This window comes from Amblyomma mixtum, chromosome 10 (assembly GCF_055824585.1).
Source record: "Amblyomma mixtum isolate Tamu chromosome 10, ASM5582458v1, whole genome shotgun sequence".
In the NCBI taxonomy this organism is placed as follows: Eukaryota; Metazoa; Arthropoda; class Arachnida; order Ixodida; family Ixodidae; genus Amblyomma; species Amblyomma mixtum.
The window spans coordinates 13445783-13472044 of record NC_143021.1 but is presented as its reverse complement, the minus strand read 5'-3'; the positions used below and the strand labels follow the sequence as shown (position 1 = coordinate 13472044).

The window sequence follows — 26262 nt, the reverse complement described above, 5'->3', positions numbered from 1 at the left end:
TGGTTTGAAAGCCACGACAACCAGCTGGCGAGATTTCCGGCGACAGTTTCTCGACACCTTCGGCAGCAACGAACGGAAGGAGCGAGGTTAACTTCACCTGCAGTCCCGTGCGCAGCGGCCAACTAAGAGCATCGCCATGCTCGTAGAAGACATGACGCGGCTCGTCAACTGCGGAGATGCTTCCATCTCTGAAGCGATGAAGGTGCATCACGTTATGCGAGGGGTAAAATGGCAGCTTTTCGCCGGACTTGTGCGCGAGCATCCCAGCACTATGGTCGATTTGCACGGGTGGGGACAAGCATGGAGCGCACCCTACAGCAGAGGTTCGCGCATTGCCACTGTTCGGCACATATATTTCCTGCGGATTCCCACATGTCGCTGTCCAGCTCCAAGAGAGAGGCCCTCCGGGTGATTGTTAGGAGTATTGTGCACGACGAGCTACACAAGCTTCGCCCTGTCAAGCAACACCAGGGCGTTAGAGCCATCTCGGACGTCGTTCGTGACGAGGTACGTCGAGCGGTACAGCCAATGCGCTACCCACAATCGCCGCCTGCGCCGTATGTCATAGAATACAGTCCTTGTCAAAAGTAACCAGGCTCCATGGTATGCTTCTCATTAGCATTACAAAGCCCGCACGGCTTCCCTAAAGATCAAGAACTTCTTTGAAGGTAAGACCAGGGGATCTTCTTACCATAGAGAGATTTAGAACTCGAGGGTTCGCATAATAGCTTTAATGTACGACTAAGAAGAAATACGTACAGCCTGGTTACTTTTGACAAAGACTGTAAAGCGAAGCGCTACGCAGTTTTGTGCCAGCACAATCAGCCTCTTACTGCCCTGCTCCTCCCGCATCGTATCAACCATTCCCGACCTCGCCTGCTCTGCCTGACACACAACCACCCGTCAGCAAAGCACACGTCTGGGGCACGTCGAACAACTGGCGCCTGTGCTTCCATTCCGCTGAAGCCGGCCGCATACTGCGCCGCTACCCGTTTCGTCGGAAGGACCTGCGAAGGTTTTTAAGCATGAAATGCCTTTAGCTCCCGTTGTCGGCAGTGTGGTGACGTCACGCCGAGACCGAGAGCCATCATCCGGCCTCTGAAACGAGAACAACCGGGCACCGTACGAGACTTAACGAGATTTAACGAGACTCTCTAAGCCCTCCTACGCGACAGGCATGCAAGCGCCGGTTGGTCTCCAAACGAGTCACAAAAAATAACTGCTGCCGGTGCCTTCTCAATGTTTATCAAGATATCAGTCGAGCTGTGCGTTTGATAATGCACGGAATTATAATTTCCGATTTGTAATAACTCGTGCAAAAAGCACATATATGCCACAATATTTAAGCATGAAATGCTTTACGGTGCGGTTCGGGTGTCCACCGCGATGACAGAGAATTACTGCTCCATTTCCTGTCCTCAAAAAACGTTGCGTTCAAAGGGCAAGGCATCGCGCCGAACGGGTGGTGGCGTTCCTACCTTCCTGTAAGGTGCGGCTCGGGTGTCCACCGAGATGGCAGAAAATTACTGCGTAATTTCCTTTCCTCAAAAAGCGTCGCGTTCAAAGGACGAGGCATCACGCCGAACGGGTGGTGGCGTTCCGCGGACTGCCTGGCAGCGCTACAACACGCTGTCGCGTTCCACTCCTAAAGGCCAAGCTTAAGCGTCATTAATTAGCAGTTTATTAGCATTTAGTCATTAATCAGTCATTACACACTAATCAGTAATTTGTCATTACTTCGTCTTGAATTATGTGTGACGTAATCCAGTGGTAACATCACCAGCGTCACATACGCAAAGTGGTGCTGAAAACGCTTTCGCCTCTACGCACTTCGGACAGTTTCGAACGCGCTGCATATACATTCTTGTCAGGCCTGCGTCTCGTCGTGTCCGCGTGCGCTTCGCATTATGCGCGTAAACATTTCATGCTTACTCTACTCTCGGTTACGGGAGAGGCAGAGCTTTTTTACCACACGCACCCTGACCACGCTATATTTAACGACGCCGAGATATGGACAGTACCTGACCAACAACGTCCGCTCTGTGCCGTGGCCACGTCAGATCAGGTCGCCATCACCCCGTCGGTTCTCTTCCCCAGGTAAGCAATTGTCCCTACGGCAGTCCTCTAGTCTGCGCCAGAAAAACTGTGGGTGGCGAGCTTTCTGTAAGTCGACCGTCGCATCGCATTTCGAACAACATCCGCCGCTTGCCGACATGACCCTCCAACCCGATCTTCCACCCCATGATCCAACCATCTTCCGATGCCTAGAACAGCCTTTGCTCGACGCTCCATTTTGGCGCACACGAAGACCCTCATGTGCGGCTCCTTCCATGACGCACGTTCCAAAAAGTTAGCTCCTTTCTGCCGAAATCCCAGTCGCCGTTGAAAACCGCCAAGTGACTGCCCCCATGCACACCGGCGCCGGCTTCAGCGCTCTGAGTAAGTCTTACTACTACCTTGAGAAAAGCCCTGGCACCATGGGATGGAAAACACAGCTGACGACCACGTGGCGATTCTTCTCGGCGTCTACACCGCGTGGATAGAGTTTCGCGGTGTCACTTCATTGGCTGCTTACTTGTGTTGGGTCAGTGCTGCTAGGACCTGATAACCGGCGTCGATTTTTTCTCGAAAAATATGGTATCATCGACCTTTGCGAATTGATGCTGTCATTGCCCACCGCGTTCACCATAGCCAACGGCAGTGACCAGACGGCCGTACTAGCCCTGGTGTATGGTGTATCCTTCTGCCCTGCTTCTAACGATCTACCGACTATCGGTGAAAATAATTTTTGTATGTAATCTAAAGCAGATTCTTCCTTTACTTCACAGGCGTTGAATTCTTGTTAAGGGGTGCAGCACCAAAAAGGAGCCGCAAGGACCAGCACGATCGGTAACCGAGCATTTCATTCTCTTGCAGCGAAATCAGAGGGGCGCTGGAAAACCTCGGTTATCTCGCTTTCTGTTCTGTCCAATACCATCACCAAGACTTCCGTCCTTACAAATAATGAACTGCTTTTCTGCATTTCCTGCTTGAAAATTATGAAATCAAGTGGTTTTATTACAATGCATTTGATTGCTGTTTATTATCTACCCCTAATGTGTTTATAACAGCACCCCAGCTGAATTTTAAGCCTCTTGATATTTGTGCCTTGTTTTCCTTCTTCCTTTGTAAAACGACTGCTCTGCTGTGGGTCATGTTGATTTGTCTTCTTTACCCCCTTTTGATTATTTTAATGGACTTCTCCTTGAAGTTTTTTTCACATTTCGCCGGGTTACTTGCTGGCTTTCTGGTAGTTTGCATATTGTTTTTCACGTTTACTTTGCTGAAAAACTTTGCAGAATTTTAGCTGTCTGTTTCACACCTCATGCACCGTTCACTGCCGCCATTTTAGTTTCCTTTTAAAAGCACACAAGCGCCACGCTAGCCTTTTTAGGCTCTCTCTTGGACATCGTGATTTGCTTCGATGTTTTTTAATTGTTACGTTCACATGCGCGCTTCTCGGTTTATCTTCGGGTTAGGCCGTCGCGGTGACTCAGTAGTTAAGGCACCCGGCTGCTGACCCGAAAGGCGCGGATTCGAGCCCGACCGCGCCACCTGAATTTCGATCGAGGCGAAACTCTAGAGCCCCGTGTTTGTGCGATGTCAGTGCACGTTAAAGAATCCCAAGTGGTCGAAATTTCCGGAGCCCTTCACTTCAGCGTCCCTCATAGCCTGAGTCCCGTTGGGACGTTAAACCCCCTTAGACCAAACCTCATCTTCGGCTGTACCTTTCTCCCCTTTTGCTTCTTTGGCTAGAAGGTGTCTGCTCTTTCAAAATTAGTTTTTTTTTGTTTCACTATTGTCACCTTAGGGCCTTAGTTCACGAATTATTGTACAATTAGCCTTTGCCCTGTGTTGATGGCTATTCTGTTCGTACATGCTGCAACGTCCTATTTTATACTTGTTTCTTTTCTTTAGTTTCGAATCTTAAAGCATGTGAAGAGATTTATTTGCAAAGTGTGATTTAAACGACTGATAATCACAAGGTCAAGTGTCGGTGTATACTTGTTTCAGCAAACACTTTCAAAAATTTTTAAAAATAGCCTTATGAGGCAAAAATATCGCTTTTACCGCAGAATATTACCAATGTTAGCGGATACCAGAAAACCGGCGAAAAGTCTTAAGTAGTAAGCTGGTTAAGCAATTTTTAATAATTAACTTTTTAATTAGTGGAGTTAGGCGCCTAGATGCAACCAGAGATTTTTGGACGGTCGTTGCTAGTAGCCGTTTTAGTTTTTCGAATTTAGAAAAACGCGATCTCCCTTGGCCCAGTGGCTCGACAAAATTTGGCTTTTCGGCTAGTTACGTGCCACGGACGGGTTGCTATGCTTGCATGTTTTCGAAAGCGCATGTATTTGTATGTAGCCAGTGCTCACAATGTTCCACGGCAGTAGGAGGCGGTCAGAATATATCACACGCAATACCCGTGTGATGTCAGACATAACAGCAGCTAGACGACAAGCGTGTGGTGGCCGCCGATTAAACTCTGTGCAGTAGTGTTGTTGGCATGCTCGCTATGCGATAACGTGCTTTCCTCACCTGGTTTGCAAGAAGGATAGCGGCCATCGATCCTTCCAAGGAAGCATCGAGGTTGATGTTGCTCGTAATCGGCGTTCTGCATAGTGTAGCCTTTCTTGCACCGGAACCTTATCTGGTGACCATGAGGCACTTCCCAGTTTTCTTCAGCTTCAACCCCTTCCGGGAGAAGAGTAGGAATTGTACAAGGCTCTGCGATGGACAAGGTAAAATCATTATTCAGTATCTTGCACGTCGTAATTTTTGGAAAAACTGGACTAATAATAATTTTTGGAAAAACTGGACCCTGAACCAGTTGCATTACAGATGACGTTTCAGTGCTCAACACTGGGTCCTTAACCAGTTCTTATTGTCCTAGTTAATTCTCTCTCATGGTGCAGATCTTCGGTGACTTGTTGGCCACAATAAAGGTGCTCCCTTACAATTTTCGATACCTCAACACTCATTCCAAACCGTTGTTCTGTCTTTCCAGCCAGACTTTCCAGCATTAGCTTTCTTCATACCAATATCCCTCCTACAAGCGAGAAATTTAACTTGGGGAAAGTATGCCGAACCTCATTTGTTGAAAAAATATATACATCCAATAAATACGTGGTTAAAATGAGACCGCCCCCTCCAAGAGTGACCCATAAATCTGCTCCTTTGTTCGGCTGAGAAATATCATTAAGGTGAAAGCTGAATTATCGGGTGGCATGACAGAAAACTTGCGATATTATTATACACGGCAGCACAAACCGCGGGGGAGAGTTGGTAGCACTGAAGTATTATTTTTCTTGTATGCACACGAGCAGTAACACTCCGTGTCATGTGGCATGCGGTAGCTTGCTCAACTTCAATTTCAGAAATAGTAAAATTCGCGTGTAGAGTTCGGCGACTAGAATAATGAACACAGAACTGCAGATCTGGGCTATCTTTCTTAAGTCTGCGATGAGACACGAAAAACTGAAATCGCCGCTGGGTGAGCGCGGCTTCTAAGTGTCGCGGCGTGCATGCCATCTGAATCAACGTCACCCAAACTTACTTATGACCTAGCACACAAAACAATGGTTTCTAAATTTCTTTGGGAAGTGAGCGACACATTGCTGGTCCGAATTTTTAAAACGCACTTAATTCTCGATTGCCTCCATCGCTTGCAAAACGAAGCCTACGAAGCCGACGTGTTCTTATTTTTGAAACGAACAGCTCTGAAACCACCGATCGCTGCTTTATGCCGTTGTTTCTGCCGTCACTTGTTGGTTAAGTATATTTTCAGAATTAATGCACGGTGGATGTTGAAAATGGGCTACGGGCAGGCACCTAAAAGACTGAATAAACTCTTGGACGGTTATAAGGGGGTGTTACTGAGTGAACCCTAAAGCAAGATGGACTCCAGAACATCCAGCGCGATTCCCCTTGCGCACACTCCCAGCGGTCTTCCTCTTCTTCGTGCCGGCGGGCAGCGAAGATGATGAAAAGAATTCAACGGTGCCAGAACTGTGCAGGTTGAGCTGCTTACGCTATTTCGCCTCGACTACTTCAGTTCAACCACTTCCAGAGGACGATAGTTTTTAAAATTTATCATCTGTGGGTCCAAACTATCAGGAGCACTCTGAGGGCTGTTGGCATGTATGCCAGAAGGAGAGATTCGATGCACCCACTTACTTTCGGTGCACCAGGGCCCTGATGGCTTCCACATGCCGTCCTGGCACCTCAGTGGTAGTTTTCGTTCTCCCCCGCGTGGACGCAACTGCTGTATGAAGTCATACCCGTCTACACATTCCACAAAGAGGCTGCTTTCGGATTCAGACACCTTGGTACCAGATTCCACCACCGACCACTGAAAAAAAAATTCAGGGGGCACTTTGAGGATCTAAAGTGCACAAGGCGAAAGCCTTTCCACGTGGCTGCGCGGCAATAGGCACACACGAGGCGGCTATGGGGCGACTCGGATTGGCTAGTCAGGACCAATTAGACATGACTCATGATTTAACAAATCATGACTAATTAGCTGATGACTGGTTAATGCCTATATTCTGTATAGTTCCGAGTCAACCAAAACAACACAGGAGTAAACCGGAAACTTCTACATTTAGAAGAATTGATGAAAACAGCTTATCAGAGTTTCGACGTTTTTGTGCTAGCATAGATTGGAGTAATATTTTAAGACAGGAGGATGCATGCCAATCGTACACAATTTTATATCTACTATTCAAGAACACTATAATACTGCATTTCCGCAAGCAACGCACAGAACTCAGAAAATCAAGAAAGCCGTGGATTTCAAAACAACTATATGACCGCATACAGGAAAAGAACAGACTTTTTTCTTTTTTTGTCAGAACAAAAGACACTGGCATTCTCCGTCAATTCAAAACGTTCCGCAATAAGTTAGGCGCTGGCATTAAAAAAGCAAGAAGTGATTATTACGTGAGAAAGTTCTCCATGTCTGATGGCTCGAAGGGAACATGGAATACACTTAACGATCTTCTAGGTAAAAACAGAACCAACACACCCGTCTCACTCAACATTCATGGTGCGAACTATCATGGCGCTGACCTAGCGAATGAATTTAATGGGCATTTTTTATCTGTCTTTCCGCCAAAATCAACTGATGGTCCACATCAAGATGTCTCAGTGTATATAACCAGTAAACAAAGTAACTCCATGTTTTTTTTACCATGCACTGACTCTGAAATAATTACCATTATTCACTCCTTATGCAGTAATAGTGCTCCAGGTGTCGATGGCATAGCTCCAGTCCCGATCAAGAAAGTAGCAGATGTCATTGCGATACCATTAGCACATATAGTCAACCTAATGTTCACGACAGGCACATTTCCATATCAGTTGAAAATAGCTCGTGTCGCTGCCATTCATAAAGGGGGTGGCATTAATAATTTAAATAATTATCGGCCGTTCTCCATTCTTTCAGTTTTCGCTAAGATTGCGGAACTTGCAATAAACACACTTCTTACTCAATATCTCAACAAAAACCATGTTATCTCCAAGCAACAGTACGGATTTCAAAAAAACAAAACAATTGAGGCCGCCTTAGTGGAAATCAAAGAAAAGCTAATAGAAAACATAGAAAGTAAACTGCTAACAGTTGTCATATTCCTTGATATGAGGAAAGCGTTTGACTCGGTTAACCATAAGATATTGCTTGAAAAAATGCAGTGTTAGAATACGCGGCGTTCCTTTAACCTTATTTGCTAGCTACCTTGACAACCGATCTCAAACAACTATCATTAACGGTATTTCATCTGGGATCGGTCAGATTGTATCTGGTGTGCCACAGGGCTCGGTTCTAGGACCAACGTTGTTCTTATTATATATCAATGATATCGTCAACCTTCGTCCAGCAGACAATATTATAATCTATGCAGGCGATACTAACGTGAGTAAGACACGTTTTTGGGCAAGTTGGTAACATTCTTGATTCATATTGCAGCGAAGAAGCACGAACACAAGTAGAAGGAACACGCAAAAAACAGCGTTCGTCCGTGTTTTTTGCGTGTTCCTTCTACTTGTGTTCGTGCTTCTTCGCTGCAATATGAATCAAGATACTAACGTATTTTTTTCAGGGCAAAATAGTAATATTTTGCAAGCAGCCTCCAATAGTTGGTTACCCCAATTGTATGTTTGGTTAAAATCAAATAGGTTAGAACTTAATTTCAGGAAAACAAAGCACATACTGTTTAGGGCCAAAAATAAGGAAGTTCCTAACAACTTCCAAATTCACTTCGACCAAGCTCCGATAACTCGTGTCAGCTCTACAATGTTCCTTGGAGTCATTTTTGAAGAACATTTACTCTGGACAGATCATGTAAACTACGTTTGCACTAAAATGGCTCGCTCTGTTGGTATCTTAAATAAATTTCGCACAATACTGCCTCGAAAATTCAAACTAGAAATTTATTTCTCTCTAGTCTTTTCGCATGTACAATATTGTTTGTTGATCTGGGGAACGACTACCTCAACCAATCTTGTGAAAGTACTGACTTTACAAAAAAAGAGCTGTACGAGCGATTGATAATTTACATTACAGTGAGAGCACGGGTCCTTCCTTCCTCAACCATAGACTGCTAACCATCACGGCCGCTTACCACAAGAAGCTTGCTGTTTATGTCAGAAACCTTATGAAAGGAAACTGGCAGACTTTTGAGAGCACATATTTAATTGCCCAAATAGCATATAGTCTTAGGCACCCTCAATACCATGCATCAAAATCCCGTACAAACTATGGGTTCCAAAAACTAACTCACATAATTCCTCATACATTAAACACCTATCCATACTTAACAGAATTGTCACTACAAAATATGTCCAAGGTCAGATACAGGAAAACTGTTCATGAATATTTTTTTATATCTAGTTGTGGTGTGTTTTTACCTAATCAGTTTTTGTCTGTTATGTTTCGCTCTTAGTTTTGTTGTGCTTAGCTCTATGCATGACTGATCTGTGTTTCGTTGTCGATATATCCGCTGCTTCTCTAGTTTCTGTTACTTATGGAAATTTTGTACCATTGCCAAGTGCCACTTTGATTTGTTTTTTTTTTACATGGGGAGGGCAGGCCTCTGTCAGGCGCTACTAGGCGCCTTTAGCTTGCTCTCCCTTGTTTGCAGTCTCTGTACTGGCCAAACAAAACCAATAAATGAAATGAAATTTGCTGATGACTAACTAGTGATGATTGGTTAATGACTGACTAGTCACAACCGGTTAACGAATAACTGGTCATGACTGGTTAATGACTAGTTATCCATTACTTGTGACCGGTAATGACTAGTTATGACTTTAACTTCAGATTTAACGGACGGACGGGCGGACAGTTATGGCCGCGAGTATGAGCCATTAAAGGCTTTCGCCCCCAACGGCAAGCGCCGACGAAGCTGATGAACCCAAAGGCGAAGCTGACGAAGTTCGCCTTGGCATTGGCAAAGGAATTTGTTCTAGAATCTCTCGAAAACAAAGAAGTAGCCCTTGGGGTATACGTCGATTTCACAAAAGCTTTTGATTACTTAAATCACTCTATCCTACTGAAAAAAGTTGAAATGTACGGCTTCCGTGGAACTGTGCTATTGTTTTTGACGTCCTACCTAAATGATCGAAATCAGTGCGTATATTTAAATGGCTATTCATCCCATGTATTGCCCATTTCTGCAGGTGTGCCTCAGGGGAGTATTCTTGGTCCTTTTCTTTTTAATTTGTACCTAAATGACATCGTAAGCATCGATCCCACGGTGAAATTTGTCATTTACGCTGATGATGTGGCACTGTTTTTGACTGCAGCTAGCGCAGATGAGGTCATCACTAGAGCGAACAAAACTCTTGAGAAATTAGACATATGGGCTGAACTGAACAAATTAAAAATAAACGTTAGTAAAACGAAGGCTGTCCTATACCGTGCGAAAAACAAAATTATTAGCATTGACAGAGACATTAAGTTGAACAACCCAAAGATAGAGATAGTAAACACATTTAAAATACTTGGAATATATTTCAGCGAAAATATGACGTGGGACAATCACGTGAGCCACGTTATCTCAAAACTGTCTTGCATCGTGGGAGTAAAGTATGAAAACAGATGTACTCTACCTCCAAAGGTTAAACTTTTATTGTACAATGCACTATTCCGCTCACACATAAACTATTGCCAACTAGTCGGGGGGAATACAACCAAAGGAAATTTCCAAAAAATCCTGACATTGAAGAAAAAAATGTTAAGAAACATTGAAAACGTCCCCAGAAGTCACCCTTCCCACCTTTTGTTCTCGACGTATTGTATAATGAAAATAGACAGCCTACATGGTCTGTTCTGAAAGTAGTAGGACTCATTTTTTTAAACAAAATTTATTCAAGAGAATAGTAGAAACGATGACAATTTTTAAGGGAGCACCCTTCCGCACCTACACGCTGCTGCCGACGAGTTTTACAGTTTCCGTACGCCTCCAGGAACGCCTGGACCGGAATGCTGTTTAGCTCCCTCGTCACGGCCTGTTGAACCACCTCTACCTATCCGTGATGTTCCCCCTCAAGCGTCAATTTTATTCTCGCGAATAGAAAAAGTCTGGCGGGGCCAAGTCGAGGCTGTAGGGGGCTGAGGCAGCGTTGCCGCCTTGTGCTGGGCAAAAAATCGGGGTCCTCATTCACATGATGAAGAAGATCCTACCGGTTGGTCTTTTCCTCCTCTGACAACACTCCCGGCACCAACTTCGCGCACGCTTTCCTTATGGATAAGTTTTCTGTCACGATCTCAAAAACTTGGGATTGAGGAATGCTCAAGTCATCAGCAATCATTCTGATACTCATTCTACGATCACTGTTAAGTAGATGTTTCACTCGCTACACATTTTCGTTGGTCATGCTGATCGAAGGGCGTCTGGAGCGGTCGTCTTCCTCCACTCTTTCCTTACCTCCTCGGAAAAGCTTGTTCCACTCAAAAAACACCTGATCTACTCATGGAAGCGTCACCGTAGGCCTCCTTAATCATGTTGTGAGTCTCTTTGCCCGTTTTACCAAGATGTACTCAAAATTTGATCGCGTATCGCTGATCCAGTAAACGCTCGACGATTCTGCGTGACGAGACGTTTCGACAGGGGTTCACAGTGCAAGCGACCTCCTCTCTTCAATGGCCGAGAGACGACTGCCGATTTTCTCCAGCATTCCCAATATCCCCCTTCAACGATCGTGCACGCGCAGACCACCTCTCGTCCGCCCGTTCGGCCCAGGAAAAAACCAGTCCTACTACTTTCAGAACAGACCCTGTATACTCGCACGGCTTGTGTTCGCGTTATAGGATTGAAATGAAAAACAACACCCATTGTCTATTATGGTTGGCATCTCTTTGTAAAAGGACACTACCTCATGAATATAGAAGCACACAGCCTTGGTTAGTAAAAACGTGCAGGACAGATTATGGACGACAAATGATAAAACGAATGCTACCACACTTATTAAATATCTGTAATAGAAACGGTATAACTGCCGAGTTAACTTCAAAAAGAGAACTGAAATTACTGTTCATAGACAACAATCCGTTCATATGATGGTGTATTTCTCGTATTCTGCATATGTACGTTGTACCCTTCCTTGAGCAACGCTTTTCTGTTCATGCGCATTGTTTTTCTTTGTCTTCTCCCTTTACTCATGTAACGTTCTTGTTTTTTCGGGCTTTTTCCGGCATGTACTTTCGCTTATCACCGGTGTCTCATACAGTTCAATTAGAATTGTTGTGTTTACTTTCCTTGTACAAGCCGATCTGACTTTGTAAAGAAAGCATTTCTGTATTTCGATTTGTGCTGTTCTTATGCCGCTCTGCCATTATTTTATTTTTTTTTCTCCTCCTCTCTTCTTTTTTTTCTTGAATTTTTTGTTGTCTGGGGAGCTGGGAACTAGTAAAGCTGAATTTTCAGCTTTTATTCCCGCACTCCCTCACTTCTTGAGTGAAATAAAGAATTTATTATTATTATTATTATTATTATTATTATTATTATTATTATTATTATTATTATTATTATTATTATTATTCAGGAACACTGGTCTGCTGAGCACGTTCCAACAAAGGTTGTGGTAGTTCAAGTAAGCTAAACTGGGCTAGTCGGACCAATTGCATCTTAGAAAAACGTAGCGCGGTAAACGAGACACAGAAAAGGTGAAGACAGGACTAGAGATGTGAAGGCCTGAAAAAAACACTGCAATGTTGGAAAAAAAAACGGTTTTTTTCGTTTTTTTCAGACGAGGAAAAATGGAAAGAAACATTGAAAATTTCACAATGCAATTTCAAGTTTTTTTGACTGCTTGCTTTTAGTTTAGATTTTTGTTTTTGCTTTGAAAACCATTATAGCGTGCATCGTTGAACGATTGGAGAACATTCGTCATCGCCGGTATACCAGGCAGTGCTTTTAAAACGTTCGTGCTGCGAGTGCGCGGGTTGAAGGCCAGGTCACATTTAAGATCCCGGCTTGACTTAAAAAAACACTAATACTTGAATTCACGGCTGAAGTAGAACAAAATGGCTGCAAGTTCTACAGCGCTACGCACATGGCATAAATAACATAGGCTGCTGTGCACGTAAGCGGTTCTAGCCAAATACAGGCCTAGCTTCTTGATTTCCAACGTAGCAGAGTACAGGACATCCGCAGGAATTTGGTCCAGGACAGGGGTCTTCAGCGAAGCACGTGGCCCCATCTACCTGGTGGCAAGGCCTTTGCACCAACCAGCCGCTAACTCGTCTGGCTTGCCGACTGCTGCAGATACCACCATCATCCGCCAGCTGCGAACGAAACTGGTCACGTTTCGGACACGTCATACAAAGATTCGCAACAGGCTTTCAGGGGAACGCATTCGAAAGCTTGCGTATGTGCAGTCAAACGTAGCTGTGGACACAGCTTCAGTCCATGCTCCTGCGCGTAGTGCCGCATCCAGCGACACTGACTCTGAGTCCGGTATGGAGTGACTTGTAGATCAGTTTTCATGTTCCATTTCTCGGTGCAATAGAACAAGAAGTTCGTTCCACAAATATTATATTTATATCTCCATATTCGCCTGAAGTGGAAATTATTATATATCTTCTCGGTTTGATTTGGTTTATCGGGTTTAACGTCCCAAAGCGACTAACGCTATGAGAGACGCCGTAGTGGAGGGCTCCGGAAATTTCGACCACCTGGGGTTCTTTAACATGCACTGACATCGCACAGTACTAGGGCCTCTAGAATTTCTCCTCCAAAGAAATTCAACCGCCGCAGCCGGGATCGAACCCGCTCGGTGCAATAGAACAACAAGTTCGTTTCACAATATATCTATAAGTGCATATTCGACTGAACTTCGGAGCATTATTATTGATCGTTGTGCTGTTGCAAATAAATCTGTTTTTGTGACGTTTTGCAAAATTTCCAATTTTTCATGAAAAAACCCTGAAAAAATGGTTTTTTTTCATTGCCATTCAAAATTTCTTGAAATTTTACATCTCTAGACAGGACACGAGCGCTTTCTCACGACGGAATTTTTATTGGAAAGGTTATCATGTAAAGAGGAAGATGATCAGCAGTCAGAGCAGCAGAACCGAGGCGAGGCGCGAGACGAGAAGACGACGATCGGCAGCTGAAGCAGCAGAGCCGACGCGCGGCGCGAAACGAAAGCGTGAACTGTTCCGAGACCGGACCTGTCCTTGCCCGCTCTAACCGGCCTTCACAATTGTCAATAAAAGCCGTTACATCTTGGTGGAGGTGCGGATTCCGTCCTGGAGCTAAGCAACCGGACCATCGCTACCCCCATGCCTGCCAACGCCAACCAGCCAGCCGGCTCCTCGCCGGCACCCGTTGCTTGCCATGGTGCGCTCCGCCATCGAGACCCGGCCGTCTTGAGCGGCACGGACGACAACGACGTGGAGGACTGGCTGTCATCTTACGACAGGGTGAGCGCTCATCACCGATGGGACGACAGTATGAAGCTTTCCTACGTAATCTTCTACCTGACCGGCGTGCTCACATTTCATTCCAAAACCACGAATCGGACTTCACCACTTGGACCGAATTCAAAACCAGCTTCTCCGACATCTTCGGCCGTCCGGCAGTACGCAAACTTTGCGCCGAGCAGCGTCTTCGCGTTCGTGCACAGCAGAGCGGTGAATCCTACACTAGCTACATCGAAGACGTCGTCAATCTCTACAAGCGTGTCAATGCGTCCATGGCATAGGCCGATAAAGTTAAACACGTCCTTAAAGGAATCGAAGACGCCGCTTTCAATATGCTTGTGGGCAAGAACGTCACCTCTGTTACCGATATATTCGACCACTGCCAAAGCTACGATGAGCTTCGCCGACAGCGCGTTTTCACTCGGCAGCCGTCTCCACAGACAGACAGTTACTAGCCTCAGCATGACGACAGCAGACAGCTCGCTACTGCTCCAGATCAAGCAGTTTGTCCGTGAGGAGGTTGCGCGGCAGCTTTCGCTTCTTCCTGCAGTTCCGAGTCCTTCTAACCTAACTCCGACACTTCAGCACGTGATTCGGGAGCAAGTGTCCGAAGCCCTGCCATCGGTATCCTCTCCGCCTCCCGTCGCTGCGCCACTTACCTATGCCGAAGCCGTCAGGCGTCCCCGCCCAGAAACGTTCGTTTCGTACCATCATCCACCGCAGTCGACACCATTTCGTCCTGCCCGGCCACCACCGCAACGTTTCCGTCCATGGCGGACACCGGACAACTTACCCATTTGTTATGCCTGCGGCATTCCTGGTCACGTGATGCGTCGTGCACTGCCGCCGCCAAGTGTTGTCCCCTGCTGCCGATTCCGACCCTCGAGGTTACGTCTACGCCTCTCCCCAGCCTTTTCACCGCACTTCGCCTTCTGAGACCACTGCTTCCTCCGATCTCAGCCCGTCTATTCGCCGCCGTTCTCCATCTCCGCGTCGCCGCTCGGTTTCCCCGATGCGCCGTCGCCCCTCTTCCCCTTCGGAAAACTAGTGCCCGCAGTTCCGGAGGCAAGAACTGCGTGCTCGTCGCCAAGCTCAAGGCCTCGACTTTCTACGACAAATTTGATCGCGGTTTCTGTGGAGGGCACCGATGCTTTCGCGCTTGTTGACACCGGTGCTGCTGTATCTGTACTAAGTGAGACATAGTGCCGCCAGTTACGAAAAGTGATGACTCCGCTATATGGTGTTATGCTTCGCGCCGCTAATTCGCAACTTATCGCGTCTTTGGGGGCATGTACAGCCCGAGTTACTATTCAGGACGTTCTGTATGTTGTTGAACACATCGTCTTCCCATCGCCGTCTCATGACGACATCTTAGGCTGGGACTTTCTCTCCCAACATGACGCTGTCATCGACTGCACTCGTTCCGAAGTCGCCCTTCTTCCCTTCGGCGACGACTCGGTGAACGCTTCCACTAACTTGTGCTCCAAGCTGACTGTGGCTGATGACGTCATGATCCCGCCGTGCTCTGCTGTGCTCGTGTCTGTTCATTGCGACTCTGCATCCGATGGCCCTGTCATCTTCATCCCGTCCGACTCCTTCGCTTCTCGCCACTTTCTACCCCTGCCATTCGCCGTGCTTACCGTCTCAGCCGGCTGCAGCGCCTTGCCCCTGGCGAATCCATTCCTGTGCCCCTCCACTCTTCTTCGCGGTGAATGCTTGGGATGTGTCCAGCCTTTCGCCTCCGTCGTCGCCTGGGACCCTTCTGAGGACGACTCCTGCCGCCTGCAAGTGTCGTCACTTACTTGTTCCCCACCGTCTCCTGATCCCGCACCCGAGGCCGTCTTCGCGCGCTCAATCGACGCGAATCTTTTGCCCACCGGAGAAGACCCAGCTTGCGGCCCTGCTAGATAAGTTTCGGTCATCGTTTGACTTCTCTCACCACCGTTTGGGCCGCACTTCAGCTGTTACACATCGGATCGACACTGGCGCCCATTCGCCGTTGCGCCAACGCCCATATCGCGTTTCGGCCACTGAACGCCAGGTTATCGAAACCCAGGTGAGTGATATGCTGCAGCGTGGCGTCATACAACCATCACACAGTCCTTGGGCTTCTCCCGTCGTCCTTGTCACCAAGAAAGACGGCTCTATCCGCTTTTGCGTTGACTACCGGCGCCTCAACAAAATCACCCGAAAAGACGTCTATCCGCTGCCCCGCATTGATGACGCACTTGACTGCCTGCAGGGAGCTGAATTCTTTTCATCGTTAGACCTCCGTTCAGGGTATTGTCAAGTCCCGATGGCCGACGATTACCGCCCCAAGACAGCCTTTGTGACGCCTGACGGGCCGTATGAATTCATCGTCTTGCCCTTCGGACTATGCAATGCCCCTGCCACTTTTGAGCGAATGATGGACACCCTACTGCGCGGCCTGAAATGGAAAACCTGCTTATGTTACTTGGACGATATCGTTGTTTTCTCCCCAGATTTCGAGACGCACCTCGTTCGCCTGGAGCACGTTTTGAGATGCCTCGCGGCAGCCGGGCTTCAACTCAATTTAAAGAAACGTCGCTTTGCTGCTTGCCAGTTGACGATTTTGGGCCTTGTCGTGTCAAAACAGGGTGTTCTTCCTGACCTAGCAAAGCTTCGTGCTGTCTCCGAGTTCCCGAAGCCCTCTACGATGAAGGAACTCCGCAGTTTCATCGGCTTATGCTCTTACTTTCGACGCTTTATCCGAAATTTCGCTCCTATCATCGCACCTCTGACTTCCCTTCTTCGTGGCAGTAGTGACCTATCAAGCTGGAGTCCTGCCTGTGACGAAGCGTTCACCACGTTGCGCCGTCTACTTACTTCTCCGTACTGCGTCACTTTGACCCTGCTTCTCCAACTGAAATCCACACAGATGCCAGTGGCGTTGGTATCGGTGCTGTTCTGGCTCAACGGAAACCGGGGTGTGCGGAGTATATTGTTGCATACTCGAGCCGCACGCTGACGAAGCCAGAGCAAAACTACTCAGTCATTGAAAAAGAGTGCTTGGCAATCGTTTCGGCAATCGGGAAATTTCGACCTTACGTATACGGCCGGCCTTTCGCGGTCGTCACGGACCATCATTCCCTATGTCGGCTGTCCTCCCTAAAAGACCCAAATGGCCGCCTAGCCCGATGGGCCTTACGCCTTCAGGAGTACGATATTCGTGTGATCTATCGCTCTGGCAGGAAGCATAACGACGCCGACGCTTTCTCTCATTCACCTCTAGCCAATGAATGTGCCTCTCCTCGCGCCATCGACTGCTTCCCCTTGTCATTGGACGATATGCCCAACGAGCAGTCCAAGGACCCGTGGATCACTTCTCTTGTACGTTATCTTTCAGACCGTTTTGTCGTGTCGGTACCGCGTGCAATCGCGGTCAGGCTGCCCACTTCACTATTCATGATGGGATTTTGTACCGCCGAAATTATCTCCCTGATGGCCGCAAATGGCTCCTAGTGATCCCTGGACATTTACGCTCAGAAATATGCGCAGCCTTTCATAGCGACCCGCAAGCTGGTCACGGCGGTGCTTTCAAGACCTATAACCGGCTTCGCCTCCGCTATTACTGGCGCGGCATGTACAACTACGTTCGAAAATTCGTCCGTTCCTGCCCCGATTGCCAGCGCCGCAAGCTCGGTCATCATCATTCGACCGGCCCTCTGCAGCCTTTGCCTTGCCCATCCAGGCCATACGACCGAGTTGGCATTGACCTGTATGGACGCCTTCCCTACACTGCTGCAGGAAACCGCTGGGTTATCGTCGCTGTAGACCACCTGACACGGTACGCCGAAACAGCCGCACTCCCAGCTGCTACAGCGCGGGATGTTGCCGCCTTCCTCTTGCACCATTTCATACTTCGCCACGGAGCACCGCCTGAACTGTTGGGCGACCGTGGGCGGGTGTTTCTGTCAGACGTCGTTTCATCTCTCCTGCAGCAATGCAACATTACTCGCCGCACCACTACTGCCTATCATCCCCAGACGAACGGCTTGACTGAACGTTTCAATCGAACATTGGGTGACATGTTGTCAATGTACGTGGCGGCCGACCATACTAACTGGGACGTCGTCCTCCCCTTCGTCACACATGCCTACAGCACCGCTACGCAGAGCACTGCTGGTTTCTCGCCATTCTTCCTTCTGTACGGCCGTGAAGCATCCTCGCCGCTCGACACTATTCTTCCTTATCATCTTGATTCGTCGGAAACGACAACCGTATCTGAAGCCTCCAGACACGCTGAAGAGTGCCGCCAGCTCGCCCGGTCATTCACGTCCGATGACCAAGGGCGCCAGAAATACCGCTTCGACCACTCCCATGGCACCGACACTTTTCAGCCGCAATCCCTTGTTTGGCTCCGTGTGCCTTCTGCTGCACCAGGTCTATCTAGCAAGTTGCTGCCAAACTACCACGGACGCTACCGCGTCCTGGAGCGCACTTCTCCCGTCACTTACGTAGTTGAGCGCGTGACGCCATCACCCGATCTTCGACGACGTGGGCGCGAGACCATCCACGTTTCGCGTTTGAAGCCGAACTACGACCCCTGCGTCGTGTTGACCCCCTAAATCGCCAGGATGGCTCTTTTTCCCCCGGGGCCAAATGTAAAGAGGAAGATGATCAGCAGTCAAAGCAGCAGAACCGAGGCGAGGGGCGAAACGAGAAGACGACGATCGGCAGCTGAAGCAGCAGAGCCGACGCGCGGCGTGAGACGAGAGCGTGAACTGTTCCGGGACCGGACCTCTCCTTGCCCGCTCTAACCGGCCTTCACAACTGTCAATAAAGGCCGTTACAATCAGAATATATACTGTAGATATGGAAGAGGGGAAGGAAGAAGGAAATACAAAACAACAACACAAAAAAAGAAAAAGACGAGGAGATAAAAGGCCGGCGATGAAAGCATGTACATAGCAACATAAAAACACGTCCAGTGTTACTTAACAACCGATTCAAGGTACACAATCTCATTTTTTGTCAAGGCGATGAATGCATCACTAACACCCCCCCCCCCCTTTTCGCGATATAGAAAGCTTCATTAATCTCTCTCGTACGCTGATTATGTGCTTTGTCAAGTACTACAGTCTTTTGAAAAAGGGGGCGGCATTTGCATTCTCTGCAATGTTTCGGTAAATATTCGAGAGCTATTGGCGTTAAAGAATTTCTGTGTTCGAACAGCCGGGCATTAAGACAAAGCCCGGTCTGCTCTACATAATATTTATCACACGACAGAGGAATCTTGTATATATACTGTTTTCTACATGGCACAAACCTAGATTTGTGATTAACATGGCAATGATGATCACTTTTTAATCCCTCTGCTTTCGCTCTGACCAGATAACTTCACGGAAGCTGAGATTACTGTGCGCACCTCGTACCGATTAGCAACATTTCGTAAGCCATGTGAACATCGATGTAAGTACATAGGGCAAAACGACAAATTTATTTTTAGCGTCGAATAACATAGCCCTCTTAGCATCCTTGCCCTTGAGCCACAACAGAAGTTTTTCACAGCTAGTGCTAATCAAAGAAAACAGATAACTGGACTTGGTCAATCTATTGACTTCTTCATGAAGACTTGTGGCTATTTTATCATGTCAAGACTTAAGCAAAGCAGAGCGTAGGCATGAGGAGACAATTGCATTTTTTACAACTTTAGAATGCCCGGAGTGAAAATGGAGTAAAGATATCTTAGATGACCTAGGGTTGTAGCCCCAGCAAAGATTCTTATTGCCGACATGAAGCGATAAGTCAAAAAATTGAAGAGAGTTTTCATTAGGAAATTCAAAAGTGAAACTCAAACCTTGACCGCATGTCTTAAAAGCCTTTAAGATGTCAACGACAGAGTGATTGAAACGATCACAGGGAAGATGAACCAAATAGTCATCAACATACCGAAAAATGTTCAATAATAGGCCGTCTAGATTCTTCTCAATTTTTTTATCGATATGGCTAAGGAAAATGTTTGACAGAACAGGAGCTACCCGTGTACCGATACAGATCCCTGATTTTTGCAGGAAAAACGACCCTTTCCAACCAGCAAATGTTGACTTCAGGTAAAATGATACCAATTCCAAAAAGGAATCCACGGGCATGCCACTATGATTGATGAACCGCGCCTCATCATTGCAGTCACATATGCACATCCGAATACTTTGCAAAAGAGCATCGTAGGGGATATCATAGTAAAGATTCTCCACATCAATGCTGAAAGCCGAAGCCCCCTCGTGTCAGACGTCTGTAGGTGCTGGACGACCTTTTCCGAATTAGGTACTACGAACGGGTCATCAATTCATAAGACCGAAAGGCTCATAAGCAAGAAGCCTGAGATGGCATGTTGCCATGAACCCGCTTCAGACACGATCGCCCTGAATGGAAAGTCAATCTTATGTGTTTTGACAGAGAAAGAAATGTCCAAATGCGAAACTTTTGCGCATTGACAACTTTCGCTAGGCGATCCAGCGACATCTTTTCGAGCAGAGATATCGCCCTCTGCTTGACCTGGGCTGCTTTTTTAGTGACCTGGCGAAAGTTCTTTTCCATTGCAACTTTGGCTTTTTCCAGATACATATCATTGGGCATGACGACAAAGAAGCCCTCCTTATCCGAAACCAGCACCCTTAATTTTGAAGAAACCAAGAACAGCCAAACTTTTGATTGGGGACTTACAGTGCTCGACGTCACATGTCCTAGTCACAGCATCTACACACTTTTCCACACAGGGAGCCCGCACATCGTCCTGTGTCCGAGCAGAAATGGACCAAACCAATACTAGTTAGTCGAAGGGGTTCAAAGCTCGTTGGAAGGCGTATTTCGGCCCAAGCAGTATTGTCCTCGGGTGTGTCTCTGGGAGGCGCTGATTTCCTAGTACGATCACTTTTTTTTCCGGTGGGCGTTTTTTCTTCTTGCAAGGCAGACGGATACGCACCGAAGCGTGTTTTTTTGTGTTGTTGTTTTGTATTTCCTTCTTCCTTCCCTTCTTCCATATCTACAGCATATATTCTGATAACTTTCCAATAAAAATTCAATCTTGAGAAAGCGCTCGTGTCCTGTCTTCACCTTCTCTGTGTCTCGTTTTTCGCGTTACGTTTTTATAAGATGCGATTGTGGCAGTTCATTTCTGGGAACGGTGCTTCTCAGCAGACCAGTGTCCATATACATGTGTGTGCGTGCGTGTGCGTGTGCGTGTGCGCGTGTGCGCGCGTGCGCGTGTGTGCGTGTGTGTGTGTGTGTGTGTGCGTGTGTGTGTGTGTGTGTGTGTGTGTGTGTGTGTGTGTGTGTGTGTGTGTGTGTGTGTGTGTGTGTGTGTGTGTGTGTGTGTGTGTGTGTGTGGGTTCGGATTCCGCCGGCGGCATGTGGTTGTTTTTTCTTCTGCTTTTCTAATCAATTAGCTTGAAGCGATAACATATTCAGTAATATTCTAAATTGATCAACATCACAAAGTAAATAAATAAATTTAAAAAATCCCCTGTGTCCCTTGGTGTCTGTGGCTGTAGGATTCTGGTTGGTTGGTTTATGGGTTTAACGTCCCAAAGCGACTAAGCCTATGAGAGACGCCGTAGTGGAGGGCTCCGGAAATTTCGACCACCTGGGGTTCTTTTACATGCACTGACATCGCACAGTACACGGGCCCCTAGAATTTCTCCTCCAAAGAAATTCAACCGCCGCGGCCGGGATCGAACCCGCGTCTTTCGGGTTCGATCCCGCCCTACCATAAGCTTGCCGTCCCGGTTAGCTCAATTGGTAGAGCGACTGCTCCGGTGTGGCGGTGGTTCCGGGTTCGAACCCCGGACCAGGACAAATTTTTCTTTAACTACGAAGTTTCTGAGAAAGCTGTATAGCTTTCCTTTGTAGCCGTATGGCTGCGCTTGGGTGGATGCCAATGAGTAATTACTCCCTTATTACAAATCTACTCCACCTTGGGGGATTCCCCTAAACATTTGACCAACACTCTTCCCACTTCGAATTACTGATCAATTCGCTCTCGCCCTACCATAAGCTTGCCGTCCCGGTTAGCTCAATTAGTAGAGCGACTGCTCCGGTGTGGCGGTGGTTCCGGGTTCGAACCCCGGACCAGGACGAATTTTTCTTCAACTACGAAGTTTCTGAGAAAGCTGTATAGCTTTCCTTTGTAGCCGTATGGCTGCGCTTGGGTGGATGCCAATGAGTAATTACTCCCTTATTACAAATCTACTCCACCTTGGGGGATTCCCCTAAACATTTGACCAACACTCTTCCCACTTCGAGTTACTGATCAATTCGCTCTCGCCCTACCATAAGCTTGCCGTCCCGGTTAGCTCAATTGGTAGAGCGACTGCTCCGGTGTGGCGGTGGTTCCGGGTTCGAACCCCGGACCAGGACGAATTTTTCTTTAACTACGAAGTTTCTGAGAAAGCTGTATAGCTTTCCTTTGTAGCCGTATGGCTGCGCTTGGGTGGATGCCAATGAGTAATTACTCCCGTATTATATATAAAGATGTTAGCACCAGGTTGCAGGCAGTAGTGGGGGCAGTAGTTAGCAGTGGCGTTTACTCTCCCGGCGGTGACCATGGGGGACGAGGGACGCTGAAGTTGTAGGCTTGGGGTTAATTTAGACCATCTGTTGTTCTTTAACGTGCACTGACATCGCACAGTACACGGGCATTTTTGTATTTCGTCTCCTTTAAAATAAGGCCATCGCGGCCACGATCGAACTGAGCCACCCCTGAGCCACCGCAGCGGGTGACAGCAGCAATGTAGGGCTAACATTTTTCATGCGGATATCCTTCCAGCCGCGGTGCAAATGGTCATTCACGTCGGCTGCATACTGGCTGAATTTTACATCTACTGCATTTATAATGAAAGGGGCACCGTTAAATTGATACATTTGGGAAAGACCTCAAATTTTTTAGAAATTATTTTTTCTTCCCGATGTGCATTAGGGATGCCAGTGATGGTCTGACACTGAAATTTCCTTGTTCCTTCTATTGAGTTGAAATTCTTATTAAAAACAGCATACCAGTCCATAGCGAGAGTGGGACTGCTGCAGGTCAGTTGTGTTGAACTTGCAGTTCGCGATCATGTCAATGCAAGCAAGAATATACCAAAGGCAACCAACATGTTTATATTTCGAACACTTTAACACAAGCCCGGAGATCGGAATGACAAAACAGCAAATTAGGCTTGTATAAGTAGGGCTTTACGCTAAACGTTGTAGGGAGCATGGGTTGGTTTAGCTCTACTGGAGCAATCCTCGTGTATAGATGAAGTAACACTTTAGTTTAGGCGAGTTGGTTAAAGCATACTAAAGACGGCGCAAATGAGAACAGAGACAAAGAAGGGCCATAAAAACGATGGGCCCAGCAGCACCTACAACTGAGCTTTATTTTTATACGACTGCACATTTAAACTACAACAGAGATATATCGCGGATAACCTTCAACTAAAACATCAACAAGCTCCCAGAACTCAAAATCTTGGAGGGTATCTGTGATACTGCTTTGTTGTATTTTGAATGTGTAGCCATGTGCGAATAAAGCACGTTTTAAGCAGGGCTGGTGCCGTCGTTTTAATATGTCGTCTTAGCCCATGCCCTCTTTTGCGCCGCCTTCAGTATCCTTAGCACAAAATAAATTTTAAGGGGGGGTAAGCGAGCTCAGTTTTTATCGTTCTTTATGTTCTCGTGAGCGCATTCTTGCTTGCCTGCCAAAACTCTTATTTTATGGCATGTTATGGTATGGTATGGTATGGTATGGTATGGTATGGTATGGTATGGTATGGTATGGTATGGTATGGTATGGTATGGTATGGTATGGTATGGTATGGTATGGTATGGTATGGTACGTAGCGTTTGCAGTCTGGAGCGACACGTGGATTGACGATGGGCGCTGTAGTAGAGGGCTCCAGATTAGTTTAACTATATGTGGATGTTTGTCACGGTCAGGCTCTGATGGCACGAAGTCGACGAGGTGTTTGAATTTGATTTTCAAAACAGCCACCGAGGCCGGGGTTGTATCCCGCGACGTTGGGCTCAGCAGCTGAACGTCAAAGCTACTGGAACACCAGCGCGTCGTCACGATGTACATGCGACTGAGAATCTAGCCCCCTCCGTTGCAATTCGCTACGAGCTGCTTTGCTTCGAAGGTGTGTTTCAAAGCAACCGGTGTACTTTTTGTTCCCGTCGTCGTTGTTTGTAAGTGGAGTGCCATGTATGAACTTAAGCAGGTACACCAGTTCTATAGTATGTCCTCTTTACCAGGATCGCTGTCTATCCGCGTAGCAGAGCATGACGCTCCAGCAGCTCCAAATCTCTGGCGGGTGTGTAGACCTCTCCTTAGCACCCCTGCTTAGCTGCGATGATTGTGGGGCGCCGTAAGCATCCCAGTACAAGGAACCGAACTCCCTAGGCCGGACAGTTTTGCTAAATTATATACATATATTCACAGGCGTTGTCTTGCATGATACCTGGGGGGGGGGGGGGGTGTAATCGTCAAATTGTCAGTGGGCGTGGGAGCAGCTATGTGATGCGGCTCTTCAATTTGGTCCATTTTTTTGCCCAGGTCACTTCATGTCTAAAGCTTTGTGCCCTGTGCTGTACTTCATCGGATGCGCGGGATTGCAGTGACACGGCTACACCTTTCGTCAGCTTTCACGGTGAAGACTTTGACCACCACTGGCGACCCTGCTGGATCACCTCCCCGTGTTTCAAGACATCCGGATCGACTATGTCATGAACCCCCGTCGTCGAAAAGAACTGCTGGTGTGCTCCAGAACTGTTCAGTGGGCGTGGGAGCAGCTACGTGATGCGGCGCTTCCATTTCGTCCGTTTTTTTGCCCAGGTCACTTCACCTCTAAAGCTTGGTGCCCTGTGCTGCACTTCTTCGGATGCGCGGGATTGCAGTGACATGCCTACACCTTTCGTAAGCTTTCACGGTGAAGACTTTGACCACCACTGGTAACTCTGCTGGATCGCCTCACCGTGGTTCAAGACACCCGGATCGACTATGTCATGAACCCCCGTCATCGAAAAGAACTGCTGGCGTGCTCCGGAACTGTTCGATGGGCGTGACAGTAGCTACGTGATGCGGCTCTTCAATTCCGTCCATTTCTTTGCCCAAGTCAGTCACGACTCTTGTCTATACGCAAGTAATTCGGGAAATACCTGCTTGTTGCTGTTCCCACGCCCGGGAATACTTTTGTCTTTACTATGTGAGTGCCTCGTTGTTGTTAGAGTTAGTTCTGCTGTCTGGTGACGTGAAAGAAAATCCAGGACCGGGATCCAGGACGCGTTCCCAACACACAGGGGCTGGTGATGACGCACAGCAGAAGCCGCTAAGTGATATGTTTACGTTGCTAAAGTATATGAATACTCGAACCGCCAAAATGGAGAAAGACCAAGTCGAATTAATCAGTACTGTGAATGAAATCAAGAAAATCAGGAGGCAATTCAGAATCATCTATCAGGTATTTACAGAAGGTTAACTGAGGTCGAAGGCAACGCTGCTGCAAGAGATTCTTTTGAGAAAGAATTTCAGCGACAACAAAGTTTTGCTGGTAACCTTGCTTGTGAAAATTCGAAATTGAGGGCTAGTCAGGCGGAGCTCGAACATAGGCAGCGACGTGATAATCTTCTGTTTAATGGCCTTCCTGACACCAATTCAGAGTCCTTGGACGAGACCGAAGAAAAACTTGTGAATGTAGTTTTATCTGCCTGGAATTTGCCACCGTCGGAACTGACGATTGAACGAGCTCATAGGCTTGGCGCTTTTTTGGAAGATAAAAGCAGGCCGGTTATCGTGAAGTTCTCATCTTTCAAAACTAGGCAAAAAATTCTCTTTTGAAGTTCTAAACTGAAAGATTAAGACTTTCGTGTAAGCGAAGATTATTCTCTCATGACTCGGCAGGCGCGGAAAAAACTCGTAGAATTTGGTATCACGCAAAAGTCTAAATTCAAACTGCGCTATAATAAGCTTTACATGAAAGGCAGGTGTTACTGGTTCGACCATCTTAATGAATGCGTTTCTGAAGTTTGCGGTATTACAAGCTCTTCATCGGAATCTACTGGAGAATAACGTTGCGTGAGGGGTAGTGGGCACCTATCGCTGTCCCAGCGTTCATTAACGTTTCTTTATAATAATATGAGAAGCGTCTTGCGTAAACGTGGTGAGCTTTCTGCGACTATCGATGCATGCGATGGTCACATTGTTTGAAGTACTGAAACGTGGCTTTCAGCGAAAGTCGATAGCTCTGAAATTTTTCATTGCAATAAGCATTTTACCACTTATCGGTATGACAGAGGTG

At 47.1% G+C, this 26262-nt stretch overlaps 1 long non-coding RNA gene across 1 annotated transcript; it reads left to right on the top strand.

The window, feature by feature from the left end:
• The first annotated feature begins 1660 nt into the window (after positions 1-1660).
• Positions 1661-25138, top strand: LOC149325167 (uncharacterized). Its single transcript, XR_016286045.1, has 3 exons — positions 1661-2097; positions 24522-24721; positions 24801-25138. It is a non-coding gene; the product is annotated as an uncharacterized LOC149325167 (long non-coding RNA).
• The last annotated feature ends 1124 nt before the right edge of the window (positions 25139-26262 follow it).